At 53.7% G+C, this 11,584-nt stretch overlaps 2 long non-coding RNA genes and 1 other non-coding gene across 3 annotated transcripts in view; 1 reads left to right on the top strand and 2 right to left on the bottom strand.

The window, feature by feature from the left end:
* LOC141577235 (uncharacterized) overlaps positions 1 to 5,136 on the top strand; it is a 6,790-nt gene extending 1,654 nt beyond the window's left edge. Inside the window, exons 1-2 of the long non-coding RNA XR_012506143.1 lie at positions 1 to 3,059; positions 3,350 to 5,136. The exon at positions 1 to 3,059 is cut by the window's left edge and continues 1,654 nt beyond it. This is a non-coding gene — a long non-coding RNA (uncharacterized LOC141577235). The remainder of the gene's footprint in view (positions 3,060 to 3,349) is intronic.
* A 1,843-nt stretch (positions 5,137 to 6,979) lies between these two features.
* Positions 6,980 to 10,698, bottom strand: LOC141577236 (uncharacterized). The gene is made up of 2 exons (XR_012506144.1): positions 7,852 to 10,698; positions 6,980 to 7,714 (listed from the first exon to the last, which is right to left on the bottom strand). It is a non-coding gene; the product is annotated as an uncharacterized LOC141577236 (long non-coding RNA).
* On the bottom strand, positions 9,036 to 9,144 carry LOC141577278 (U6 spliceosomal RNA). Its single transcript, XR_012506175.1, has one exon. It is a non-coding gene; the product is annotated as a U6 spliceosomal RNA (small nuclear RNA).
* Positions 10,699 to 11,584: the final 886 nt, after the last annotated feature.

Raw genomic sequence — 11,584 nt, 5'->3', positions numbered from 1 at the left:
TTGGATCACTCCTTTTTGGAAATCTTGATCGAGCAGGCCATCCACGTCTATTTCATGGATCGTGCTTTCAGGGAATTTCTCTGGCTCTTTTAATTGGGAGTGGTTCCTCTGCTTCTTCATAATGCTCCTATCTCTCTGGCACTGTGGCTTAAGGAGTATCAGTTATCTATTGGTGTCCTTAAGGAGTTTATGTATTTATCGAAAGCCTAGGCAGGCATAAAACTTTAAAAGAGAGAGGGGGATAGGGGGAGAGAGAGAGAGACAGAGACAGAGACAGAGGGGGAGAGGGAGAGAGGGGGTGGGGGCAGGATGTTAAAAGAATGGAGAAAAAAAGGTTTGAAAACAGTGTACGATCAATAATAGAAGAGCAAGTTGAAGCAGAATAGCAATTGAGCTGAGACGTCTTCTAAAAGCCTTTAAAAACAAATAGAAAAGATCAGAAAATAATATACAATTGTTTCAAAAGTAAATTTTTAAAAGGTAATCGGAAATAGAACAGATTTTAACAAAAGATAAAACAGAGGATTTTAAAAGACGGGAGAAAGAAAAGGTTTGAAGACAGTGTGTAATCATGAATAGAAGAGTCAGTGGAAGCAGAATAGCGATCGAGTTGAGACGTCTTTTAATAACCTTAATAAAAAGGAGGAAAAAAATCGAGAAACAATATTTGAAACCTGTGAATAACCAGTAACAGGAGATCAAAACCAAGAGAATGAAAAAGGGAAGGGGGTGGATGTTTAAAAATAATAATAATGAAAAGACTTGAAATGAAACATTTAAAAGGGATTAAAACCGTAAACGTATACGACTGTTCAAAAGTAAAGGTTAAAAAGGTAACAGAAGGTAAAACCGATATAAAAGAGATTAAAAAAGAAAAAGGAAAAGAAAAAAAAAAAGAGGAAAAAAAAAAAAAAAAGGATGTGTTCTCCTGGAGACGGTGCGCTCTTAACGGTTTCACCGAGAAGTCTTTCTGTCGTCGCCCTGTTTCGTGAACTCAGCTTGCTGTTTCCGCGGGCCCTCTGTCGGCGCCCTCGTCTGTGCTGCCCTCGGTGCCTGTGGGCAAGTAGATCGCGCCCCCTCCTGGCACCGCGGTCGGATGCTGCGTTCCTGCCGGGAAGGAGGGAGGGTGGCTGGCCGCCTGCCCTCTCCCGGCGCCGGTCGCTCCGCTGCTCTGTGCGGCTGTGTGCTCCGCCTCGGGTCGGCGCTCCTCTCCGTAGGTGGGCTCGGGGAAGACCGTGGAACCGCCCTGCCCCTGCTGCATTCCAAAACTCGGCTCCTTCTTAGTCTTGGTGGCGCGAGTTCTCTGAGGTACCGGGGCAGATATATAATATCTGCCTCAGGCTGAAAACGAGTCTCAGTCCTGCCTAGGAGGTTGCAGAGCCCCCGGGTGCGGATTCGAGTCTCGGCCCCGCCCCCGCTCCCGCCCCCGCCCGCGCGCTGCGCGCCGCGCGCCAGGGGCTATGGCGGCTGTGGCTGCGCCCCGCCTCTCTTCTCGCGAGAAGGGCCGGTGATGGCGCCGCGGGTCTGAGGAGATGGAGGCTACGGCGCCCCTCTCCCCAGGGCACACCGGCCGTGTTGCTTTGCCTTTCTTTCCCCGTAATGGACGGGTTGGGGGGGCGGGTTGTTCTGCTCTGTATCCCCTCCCGGCCACGGCGCGTGGTGCCGCCGCCACGGTCCTCTGCCCGGCTCGTGCGGCCTGTCCCGGCCCCCGGCTGCCGGCCTGCGACTCGGGCTGGGTGTCGCGGGGACCCTCTGTGCCCGTTTCACTTGGGTCGGTCGGTCAAGGGGCGCTCCGGGCAGATCTGAGACTCGGAGGCTCCCCCACCGTCCCGTCGGCCTCTCCGTTGGAGACGGGGAGGTCTGGCGAACGAGCCCTATTCCTCCTCTGCCGGTCCCTCCCGCACTGTTTTGCTTTTGACTCTTTCTTTTCTCCTTTTCTCCTACCAGATTTTGGGCGTCTTTGTCTTTCGAAGAGGGCGGTGTTCTGTCGGAGTTCCGCAGGTGGTCTGATTGGCCGAGTGGGTCCGTCGATGTGAGTATTGGTGTATTTGTGGGAGAGGGTGAGCTACGAGCGTCCTTCTACTCCGCCGTCTTGCTTCTTCTCGGGTTATTTTTGAAGAGTAGGTGCTGGGGATTGAACCCTGGACCTTTATTTTTTGCATGCTAAGCATGGGCTGTACTGCCTGATCTCTAGACCCTCCCCACCGCAACCCCCCCCCTTTCCCACCGCCTCCATAGTACTCGATGAATCTCCTACCTAGATATCTATGCTTCCTTGGAATAGGGCCGTCGTTTTCTTCATCGGATTGATGCACGTCTGTGGATTCGTCTCGTTTCTCTCCACTGCGGTGGGTGGCATCGGGGCGTGGGGTGGGGTGGAGTGGCGTGGGCTGGGAACAGTTCTTCACGTGTAGAGGTGGAGCGGAGCGATGAGGATGGTGACTGTTTCCCCGAGTGCTCGCGCCGGGTGATGGAGGCCTGTGGTCTGACTTGGAAGAGGACTCGGGTGACCAGAACAGAGCCCGTGTGGGGTCGTTGTGGAGGGAGGAACTCCACCCCCCCCCCCCAGCCCCAGCCAAGGCACTCGTACCTCATCGAGGGACGGTCGGCCGAAAACAAACGAAAGCTGTCAGAGGTTTGGGGGTGGGGGTGAAGGGGTGTGTGTGTGTGTCTGTGTGTGTGTGTGTGTGTGTGTGTGTCTGTGTGTCTGTGTGTCTGTGTGTCTGTGTCTGTGTGGTGTGTGTGTGTGGTGTGTGTGTGGTGTGTGTGTGTCCCCGTTCCCCGTACCACGGTCTCTGGTCGAGGCCCCCCCGAGCGGAGAAACGCACGCCAGGCCGTCCGTGCTCCTGGTTGTCCGGCCGCGTGTCCCTGCCACCCAGAGATCCCGAACCGTCCCGCTCGCTCCCCTGCCATGTGCCATGTGCCATGTGCCATGTGCCACCTGCCTGTCGGCCGGGCGCTATTTTAGACCCTGCGAAGAAGTCGACCGGATGGACGGGCCGGGCCGGGCCGAGCCGAGCCGGGCCGAGCCGATCTGAGCCGAGCCCGTCCAGGCTGGGGTGGGTGGTGCTGGGTTCAGAGGAGTGGGGTACAAGCGGGAGGCGGGCGTCGATGGAGGGGAGGGGGAGGGGGAGGGGGAAGGGAGAGGAAAGGGGAGGGGAGGGGGAGCAGGGATGACGATGGTCTGGGGCTTGGCGTGTGGGGTGGGGGTGGGAGGGATGGTAGCCATCCTATGACTTTCTCTCCCTACCCCGCCTTTTGCAAGTCTGTTAGAGTGACAAGGTGGTGCTGGTTTCTGGCTGGTGCACACCATAGTGATTCTGTTCTTCTTTTTCCTGGTCTTTTTCAGGAACCCTCGTCCCGAGGGACTGAATCTAGTGCCCTGTGCTGCGCGGTACGACCTAGGGGTCGAATCTGCCAGGAGAGGACTTACAAGGATTTGGAGGATCCTGGAAAACTGCTACCATCCAGAATCCTACATGGATGTTCAAGATCTTGTGGATGGACGGACGGACGGAAGACGGATCGAATGGAGGCCCCGCCCCATCCCCTGGACCCCTTGGCCCAGGAGGATCGTGATGGGTCTGGAAAGGACTCTTCCGACGAGGGTCTCGGGATGGACTTTCTCGGTCTGCGGAAGGTGTTTCTGCACAAAGAGGAAGAGAGGGGCGTTCTCGGCCAGAGAGCCCGAACCGCCTCCTTTCAGGGATCCGCTCCAGTCAGGGTTGGGGTCGGGGTCAGAACGCAGCCACCGACAGCTCCCCTCCCTCGTCTTGGCTCTCCAACTTGGGAAACCCTCCTCCCTGCCCCCTCACCCATCTTCTCGTCAGCCGGCCTCCAGCTTCCCCGTGCCAACCACCTCTCTCATGCTGCCGGACTTTCCTCCTCCTTGGGCTGCCAGGAAGCTCTCCCGCTCCTCCACGTGCTTTGGCTTGGAATCCCTGACAAACACAAGCGGTGCTGGTGGGCGGGGCCGTGGGCGGTGGCAGAAGGACTCCCTTCATCTTATGGGAGCGATTTTTATCTCCATAGAGGTGGCGATTGAGAAAACACATAAAATCACTCAGAAGAATACCCATGTGTAGTATCCCTGACCTAGATCCGTGTCTGTCTGTCTGTCTGTCTGTCTGTCTGTCTGTCTGTCTGTCTCTCTCTCTCTCTCTCTCTCTCTCTCTCTCTCTCTCTCTCTCTCTCTCTGCCTCTCTCTCCATTTCGCTATTCTCTGTGTGTGTGTGCGCGCGCGCGCGCGCATGCGTGTCTGTCTGTCTCCCTTGTCTCTCTTTCCTCTCCTCTCCCCTCCTCTCCTCTTCCCTGTTCTCCCCCCTTCCCCCTCACCCCTCCACTCCTCTCTTCTCCCCTCCACTCCTCTCCTCTCCCTCTTCTCCTCTCCCCTCGCCTCTTCTCATTTCCCCTCCCCTCCCCTCTTTTCCCTCCTCTCCTTTCCTGTCCTCTCCCCTTTTATCCCTCCTCTCCTCTGCTCTTTCTCTCTCTCTCTCTCTCTCTCTCTCTCTCTCTCTCTCTCTCTCCCTCCCTCCCTCTCTCCCTCTCCCCCCCTTCACTTCCCTCCCTCCTCCCTACCCCCCCAACCCCTACCTTCACAGGGCCTCATAGATTGCAATCGGTTTCCATGAAATGTGATGAAGAGGGAATGAATTTTAGAATGATATCCCCATGCCATCGAATCCTTCTTCCCCAGGGATAGCGACTTATTTGTGGTCGTGTTTGTTTCTGTTTTTCTTGTTGTTGTTTTGGGGCGCATCGAGGGCGCAGGAGGCGTTGGGAGTGAGGGTGATGTTTCTCTTTCTGTCTGTCTCCTCCTTAGGACGGATTTTAAGAGGAGGGAGGACTCACAGAAATCTACCATCTTGTCTCGTACTGCAGCTGTGTTTGAGCTTCCTATACGATCTGGGCGGAACACTCCCCACCCTCACCTCAAGCCGCCATTGCCGCCCCCTCAGCCCCCTGCACCCCCGTCCAGTCCCACACTTGGGGCGGTGGTTGGGCATGGGGGGATGTTGGCGGGGTGGTGGTTGGTGGGGGGTGGGGTGGTGGAGGAAACCAGAAAACAGACCACTGTGGCACGTGGGTGACTGGGGCTTCAGGGTGAAGGAGGATGAATAAAATGGCCGGAATTAGGCTAACGGATTATTGCTTCTTTTTTTGGCGGGGGGGGAGGGGAGGATCATTAGGTCATTCATTCATTCATTCATTCACTCATTCATTTGCTGGGGGGGGGGTGTCATTCGGTTTCTTATGCTCGCCCTGAAAACGGTCAACTGTCCTGACTGACTGGTTGCTGCTCACGGTTCCAGGCCTGTTGTTGAAACTGGAAGCTATCGATCTTACTGTTTCTACTGTATTTCACTCATTGAAAGTCATCATCATGCTGGGTCTCTGAGTCTTTCTCCGAGGAGAAGGTCGGTCACGGGACTAATGACCTGACAAAATAGCCTGAGTGACCAAGAAGGCCACACCTTGAGTGCTTATGAGATAACGAGATCTAACCACCAGCCTCTATAGAATGGGTCACCTGGAGGCATCGTGACACCATTCTGAGTCTTCTGATGAGAAAACGATTCTGTGGATGGTGATCGATGCCCGATTGTTTGAGCTATGGCTCTAGAACCACCCCACCCACTCCATCCCCAAGGTGGGTACACAGTTTTGAAGACGCTAGCCTGCTGTGAATCCCCTTTGCCCGGCAGAGCGATAAAATGGCCTCTTTGCTTCTAAGCTCCGAGACCTTGTCTCTGGATTCTTGGGCTCGTCGGGGACGGGGGCCGATCTTTTGGCAACAAGCGTGCTTCAGAAACAGCGGATGCCCGAGAAGGACACTCTGCCTCTCCCTCTTCTTCCGGGCCTGAAATGGGGAGGAAAAAAACATCGCTTCCCCTGGAAGCTGGAGTCCGGAACCCGCCATCCGGAGGGACTTCTGGCTTGGCCTTCTCCTGGGGTGGGGGGGGGGGAGGGCACGCCACTGCACGTGTTCTTTGTCAATTCCCTGTTTCTCTCTTCTCGAGTTATCTCTTTGGGACGGCTCCCACACTGGGTGAAAACAGACAGACAGGCTGGTATGTCTCCCTACCCCACCCTTCGCCCCCAAATGACTGATCTCCTGTCCCATCAGAATCACCACTTGTTTTCCAATGTGGCTTTCTTGGATCCTGGAGGACTTGTAAAGGAAAAGCCCAGCTGGGCTAACAAGCTAAAGTCACAAATCTAAGTGTGATAAGTGTCCGTTTACTGATCTAAGTTCTGCTGGGCTAACTCGTAAATCTGAAGTTTAGTGTCAGTTTACTGGGCTAACAAGCTAACTCGTAAATCCAAGCTCAACAAGTGTCAGTAACGTGATCTGTTCCAAATTGATAAGCTCCAGTGTACTGATCCTTTGCTTTTTGTTGTTTGAGCCTTATTGGCGAATAGACCCATATTTGTAATTAACCCTATGAAACCTCATGTGCACGTCTTGGAGGTGCTCAGAGCTTCGGAGCAGAAGCCCCTCTGAGCCCGCCGGCGTAATAAATCTGAGTACTCCAACCCTCCGAGTGGTGCTTGTTTCTTGGCTGGCCTGTCATTTCCGTAACAGACTGATATCAACTTAGAGCCAAGATGGGCGCAGAACTGAAGGAGCTTCTCGGCTGGCCTAAGAAGCCTGTCGTCGTGATGTGGGAGGCATTCTTTACGAGGGACCTATCTGATTAAGTGCTTGACCGCCTTTTGGACTTTGAACCAACTTGGAGATAGGAACTAGGATGAGAGGGCACCCGAAATAGCTCAGCAAACTCTTCTCCATCCTTAGAAGACAGACAGACAGACAGACAGACAGACAGACAGACAGACAGACAGAGTGTGTGTGTGTGTGTGTGTGTGTGCGCGCGCGCGCGCGCGCGTGTTTGTGCGCGTGCGGGGGTGTGGGAGAGGGAGGAGATGACGTCAGCGTACTGGACACTGTTTCAGTGACATGGGGAGTGCTGTCAACTAGGAAGGAACGTCATGTATTCTTCAGCCTTGTGTCTGTACAGGTGGGTACACTCAGGGTTCCAGAAAGGATGGGATATTCCTGGCAGTCGTCTACTGCCCTGGCATCGAGGGCTGGCTGGCTGGCTGGCTGTCATCCAAAGTGGAGGCTCTCGTGAAAGGGACGGAACCGAGTCCCGAGGAGATGCCTCCTTCACTGACTTTCATGTAAACACAGTGGACCACAGCCTCCGGAAAGAGGGTGGGTGGCACACGTGGCCCCAGTCTGTTCTGTCCATTCGGCAAATGGCCTGGGTTAGGGGAAACCCAGCATGGCGACCATCCGACAGGCCGACCCACTGACCCACGGACGTGCTCGGTTTCTCCCAGCTTCCTGGATGACCTCCCCCACCCACCCCCACCCCACCCGCATTCCTTCACCCACCGTGGTGTCTGGTGTCAGGGCACTTGGAAGATGACTCCCATTGTTCAATAGACAGGGGCAGGAAGATTCCTATAGGACCGCAAAAACAGTCAACTGGCCATACATACATACATACGTACAAACTTTTTGTCCCCAGAGGCCTCAGACCTCCTCTCTCTGGACACGCTGAACCCCAGTAACTGGCCCCCATTCAACTGCCACATAGTAGGGGTCATCCAGACGTTCTTGGGATGGTAGGTATGACTTCCAAAGGGGTTGAAGCCTTCCTTCCCCCGCTGCAAGCCTGATGCCATCAGCATGGCCAGGACACTGCTACAAACAAACAAACAAACAAACAAACAAACAAATAAACAAACAAACAAACACACACACACCACCACCACCAACAACAACAACAACAACAACGACAACAAAAGACAAACACATGCGTATGTGACTTGGGGACATACTTTCCGCAGCCTCCAGGGACGAAGGCACCCGCTTCGCTGGGTAAATCCTACGAGGCTTCACTAAAGCGCTTGCCAACTTACTTCTCAGAAGGATCGATCTCTGCCCCCATCACCCGCCATCATCAGGCAAGGTCGTCAGAATCCATGGGAGATATAGACTAGAAGAAGAAGTAGAGGAAGGAGGAGGAGGAGGTGGAGGAGGAGAATCAGTGACATGAGGTGTGTACGACTTCTTGTCTCCAAGAGGATTGAGTTTTAAATTTTTTTCTTTTCAGATACAAGGGAAAATAAACTTTTGTTTTTTCCCCTTCCTTCCCTTTTAGAGGCGGACACCCACATGGTAACTATCATACCTCTGTCAGCAGAATGGAATCCTTTCTCTTTTTCTCCCTCCCTGACCCTTCTGGGATTCAGAAATCCTCCGTGAGGATTTTTCTATTCTTGGCAGCAGAGTTATTAGCATCATTGACTTGGAGGCAAAAACTTAGGTTTCCATTAAACTGGGATAGACATGCATGGATAAGAGATACTAGTGCTACTCGTTTTCCTTAGGGTTCCCCTGTGTCTGTGGGTGTGTGTGTGTGTGTGTGTGTGTGTGTGTGTGTGTGTGTGTGTGTGTGTGTGTGTCTGTGTGTCTGTGTGTCTGTGTGTCTGTGTCTGTGTCTGTCTGCCTGCCTGCCTGCCTGCCTGCCTGCCTGCCTGCCTGCCTGTTTATTGTAGGAACTCTCTGTCAATGGAAGTATAGTTGACTTACAATGTTGTGTTCATTTATGACGTACGGCATAGTGATTCACTTATTCACACACACACACACACACACACACACACGTATACTTTTTCAGGATAGGTTATTACAAGCTATTGAACATAGTTCCCTGTGCTAGACAGTAGGACCTACTTGTGTACCTAGTTTGTATAGGGTGGTTTATATCTGCTAATCCCAAACTCCTGATTTATCCCTCTGCCCTCCCCCGTTCCTCCACCCTACCCTGTCCCCTGTGTTAACCATCGGTTTCTTTTCCATGTCTGCGAGTCCAGTCTGTTTCTGGTTTGTAAATAGGTTCCTTGGAGTCTTTTTAAAATGGAGTTATTTATGTATGGATGGGTGTCTTGACTTACTTTCAGATCCCACCTAGAAGTGATGGCATAGGATATCTGTCTTCCTCTGGGTGACTGACATCACTAAAGCTACGGAACGCTTCACGTATGTGCGTGTGTCGTCCACGTTCAGGGGCCGTGCTGATCTTCTCTGGATGGTTCCCGTGTTAGTCGATGTGCTGTGGCAGCAAGCGCTTGCCTTAGGGTTTTTGTCTCAACCTGAAAGCCGGCCCGGAGACTGAAGGTCTTCTAGTTGCCTCCACTATCTGCCTAGGACCATCTCCACGAACGTTTCCCATTTTCTCTCACCCTTTTGTCTTGGCATCATTGAGTACTAAAATGCTCCGTCTCCTGAAGCCCTGCAGACTGAAGCTGGACAACGGGAGGTAAACGTCAGAGAAATGGCCACAACAGCTCCTGTGGAAACCACCCTAGGGCCTGTTTTTGGAGGAGCCGCTCAGAGAGTTGAGCCAAACACCCCAGGACATCATCAGAGGCATTTCAAACTGCTCGAGCCGTTTCGATGACCCCGATGTGTGGAAATCTCCTACCAGACTGACCCCCTACTCCCGGCCCTGAATCTGGTTTCTCATCTGCTCCAATGATTAACCTTTGTGCTGTACTTTGGTTTTCCACACAAGTGCCTCTTAGGCGATACCTGACTGCTTGCTCCCTAGGCCTAGCTTCAGAAGCCCATCGACACCACCGCCTCCTGAGACGAGATACTACAACTGTTTCCTTGAACAGACCTGTTCTCAGAACTAAGAAACTGGGTCCATGAAACGCAGGCCCTCTAGGAAACTATTCCCTCCCTCCTGCCCCCACACCACACGCACGCACGCACGCACGCATGGACGCACATGCACAGTCAACAGCCCAGCTTTTAATGTGTAAAACTTCCAGGGAAGTTACAGAATAGGGAAATGTTGGGGTCCAGAGTAGGCTGCCCCAAAATGTGCCCGATGGACTATGCTGAATGAAAGGGACTTCACAACTGGCCAAGGGGGAGGGTATAGGTCAGTGGTAGACTGTGTGCTTAGCAAGCAAGCACAAGGTCCTGGGTTTAATCCCCAGTACCTTCGGTCAAAAATAAATACATAAAATCGAATTCCTCTCCCCGCCCCCCCCCAAAGTATACACTGCTGTATGTCAACTCTGTCTCAATAAAACTGGAAGAAAAAAAGGAAAAAAAAATGATTTAACAAAAGAAAGAAAGAAACAAACAAAGAACTGCCCGAGGCAAGAGGAACACTCTGGCCCTCCTTTCTGCCTCCCTGGAAGCAGGGGAAAAAGAATTTTGTTTTTTTAAAGTCTCCCATCCCAGAGGAATCTATCAAGTCAGAGGTCTGCTTCCATGCCCTTCCATGATTCTCAAACGGTGTAGTGGGGTTTACCCAGATTAGGAAAAGGAGGGGACTCCTTTGGCCTGAGACCAGGCGAGATTCTCCCCCTCCCTCCCGCCTCCCTCCGTGCAGTTGGGACGGGGTGGCCTAAGGGTGGGGAAATTGAAACCAAAGAACAAAAGCCGTTCAACAGAGAGGAGCCGGAGGCCAAGTCAAAGGCTCTGACCTGAGCACAGAGCTTTCTGCATTTGAATGAAGCGATTGAACGAGGCCCTGCCGAATGGATCCTCCTGACGTCCCCGCCCCCGCTTCCAGGAGACAGTCAGTCGATTTGGGACCGATCGGTGGAGAAGGCCTGGGAGGCGGCGGCGGCGGCGGTGGCGGCGGCGGCGGCGGAAGCAGCGGCGGGGGCGGGGGGGGGGGGTGGTGCGCGGGCGGGGGCGGGACCAACGGTCGCTCCAACTCTGCCTGCCTGCCTGTCTGCCTGCCTGCCTGCCTGCCTGCCTGCCTGCCTGCCTGCCTGCCTGCGGGGCTGAGGCCTGAGGGCCACGCTGGTTCCTGCCACTCAGGGAAACTTCTGCGGGTGTTGCCGAAAGATCGCCCTCCCCCACCCCGTCCCTGACGAGCCAAATAACCCAGAGACAGGGTCTTAGAGTTTAGAAGAAAAGAGGCAGCTTGATTGCTTTGCTGGGCAAAGGGGACTCACAGCAGGCTAGTGCCCTCCAAACTGTGAACCCGTCTTGGGGTTGGGGTTTCATGCTTCTGTGGACGAACAGGTTGGAGCATGAAAGGGAATCACAACAGGCGGGAGCACAAAAGGTGCTCATGATCAACAAGGGTCTCTGATGAAACTTCCTCCTAAATCTGGATGAGTGTCTGATAACATGGGACCTCCTGGTGGTCTAGTAGGTCATCAGCCCGTGACCTTCTTTATCTGGTCAGACTCACCCGGCGGCACCAGCGCCACGGAGGAACTCGGGGTGGGGGGTGGGGGGTGGGAGGGGGCTGGTCGTTCTCCTGAGCTTATCCTCCCGTGACTCCCTTCCTGGGGAAAGACTCAGACGCCAAACATGATTGTCAAGTTGAACGATCAGAGGAAGGTCAAATCAAACAGTTAGAATCGACAACTTTAGCTGTTTTTAACAGTGGGCCTGGAGCTGGGAGCGGTGTCTGGTCAGTCGAGTTTGCTGATCGTTCTAAAAGCAAGCAGTAAGCATAAAGCCAAAAATTGGCTTAGCCTAAGTGCGGCCACTTCATGATTCCTCCTTCACTGGGGGCTGAGGCGTGGGGGA

This window comes from Camelus bactrianus, chromosome 3 (assembly GCF_048773025.1).
Source record: "Camelus bactrianus isolate YW-2024 breed Bactrian camel chromosome 3, ASM4877302v1, whole genome shotgun sequence".
Classification (NCBI taxonomy): Eukaryota; Metazoa; Chordata; class Mammalia; order Artiodactyla; family Camelidae; genus Camelus; species Camelus bactrianus.
The sequence above is the reverse complement of the archived record's forward strand: the minus strand, read 5'-3'. Positions and strand labels throughout refer to the sequence as shown.